This window comes from Chenopodium quinoa, unplaced genomic scaffold (assembly GCF_001683475.1).
Source record: "Chenopodium quinoa cultivar QQ74 unplaced genomic scaffold, ASM168347v1, whole genome shotgun sequence".
NCBI classification, from domain to species: Eukaryota; Viridiplantae; Streptophyta; class Magnoliopsida; order Caryophyllales; family Amaranthaceae; genus Chenopodium; species Chenopodium quinoa.
In genome coordinates this window covers 1,572,898-1,575,241 of record NW_018744111.1, presented here as the reverse complement: position 1 = coordinate 1,575,241, position 2,344 = coordinate 1,572,898, and positions in this window count along the sequence as shown.

Sequence of the window (2,344 nt, the reverse complement as noted above, 5' to 3'; positions counted from 1 at the left end):
CATACACCACATGTCTCAGTTCAAGTGGGAATTAATTCATTTTTATCAGTTTTTAGCACTTTCATCCCACCCTTCTGAAGAACTACCTGTATGGGACTTACCCACATCGAGTCAAAAATCGGGTAGATAGTACCCGCATCAATTGATTTCATAAACTCCTTCTTGACTACTTTATGCATGTTAAGATTCAACCTCCTCTAGGGTTGAATACATGGCTTGTGATTTTCCTGTAAATGTATCTTGTGCATGCATAAGTTAGGGCTAATACCCTTGAGATCATCATTACCGTACCCAATTGCCTTTTTGTGGGTTCTAAGAACCTCTAGAAGTTGGGAATTTTGGGAATCATCGAGTGCAGTAATAATGATCACTGGGTGCAGTTCTTGCTCATCAAGAAATACATATTTTAAATGATAAGGAAGAAGTTTTAGCTCAGGCATAGGTTTCGATTCCTAAACTAATTTTTCTACCTTTTTTCTCTTCTTAGGATCGAGCTATTCAATTCCAAGAGCTTTTTCAATAGAATCACCTGTAGTAAAATCACCACAAAGAACTTCTTCCAAACGATCCCTTGTAAAGACCTATGGTAAGCTATCATTACAAATAACAACAATAACATCGATACTATAACAATTGTCCTCTAACATAGGACCTTTCAAAACTCTCCCTAAATTAAAGGTGATATTATCATCCTCGACACAAAGAGTGAGTTTTCCATTTTTAACATCAATAATAGCCCCTACAGTGTGGAGGAAAGGTCTACCTAAAATGATAGAAATTTGTGTATCCTCAGCCCTGTCTAAAACAAAAAAAATCAACAAGGATAAAAAATTAACCAACTCTAACAGGAACATCCTCTAGAATACCTAAGGGGTATTTTAGAGAACGGTCTGCCATTTGCAAAGTAATGTTAGTAACTTTTAGATCACCCATATTAAGCTTTGAACACATATACGATGGAATTACACTAACACTGGCACCCAAATCACATAATGCTTTATTAACGAAAATATTTCCAATATGACAAGGTATAGTAAAACTACCGAGATCCTTTATTTTTGGTGGAGATTTATTTTGTAATAAAGCATTACATTCCTCTGTAAAAGCTACAGTCTCTACCTCATTAAAGGCTCTCTTCCTAGTCAATATATCTTTCATAAATTTAGCATATGCAGGAACCTACGTAATTATTTATGTGAAAGGAACTGTTACCTGTAAATTCTTAACAACCTCCAAGAACTTACCAAACTACGTATCTAACTTATTCTTCAGGTGTCTATTAGGGAATGGATGTTTGATAGCTGGACTCTGCACATCTCCAGTCTTGTTTTGAGTTTACCCTACAAAGAATTATCAAAGAGTTAGTTTTACCCTAGGGCCCTGCAGGGCTAGTAACAACAATATTTGGTATAATAGAATCAAGATTAGCAATTTTTGTTGTGATAGGTTCATCATCCTTGGGCATAGAAGGCCCATCATAATGTGAACCACTTCTCAGGGTAATTGCATTTGCGTCATCCGTAGGTTGTACTGGCTATAATGGTAGGGCTCCCTGCTAGCGAGTTTGTAGAGTAGAGGAAAGTTGCACAATTTGAGTATCTATGATTTTATTATGTGCTAGCATCAAGTCAATTTGTGCATCCCTACTCTACATCTGCTTCTGCATATTGGTACTCCGGTAAGAAAGGTTTGGGTTCTCTGGTTAGGGGGTTGGTAGTATTTCTACTGTGGTTGTTGTGGTGCTTGTTATTGTTGTGGAGGTGGAGGATTTAGCACATTGGTACTTTGGTAAGAAAGGTTTTGGGTGATTCCACAGGCCATGATTTTAAGTGTTGGAGTATGGGTTATTGATAAGCCTTCTTATCATGGGTTGAGAGAAGCATTTTAGGGTGTGTTTTGATGCTTTATATGTACTTTTGTTAGCTTTTGTGAGTTTTGGGATGTGATCTCACTTATGTGCAAAAGGCGGGATTTATGAGTATAAGTGAGTGAGTGAGCTCGGGAACCAATGAAGAGTTATGTAAGAAGGATGGACCTTGGCTCGTGATTTGAGAGTTGTGATGGAGCATGGAAGAGCAAGGAAGAAAGCTTGAGGAAAAGGTGAAGCAAAGCAAGAAGAAGAAGCAAGGAAAGAAGGCAAAAACAGCAGGAACCGCTGCCAGGGCCGCTGGCAGCTGGCCAGAGCCGCTGGCAGCGGGTATACCAGAGTGAGGGGCTGCCAGAGCAGCTGCCAGCGGGTCCAGAGCAGCTGGCAGCGGCTCTGGCAGAAATTCGGGCTGTTTTGGTTAATTTTCAGCAATTTGGCTTTGTTTTGGCTCGTGTTTTGGATATTATTTTATTATTA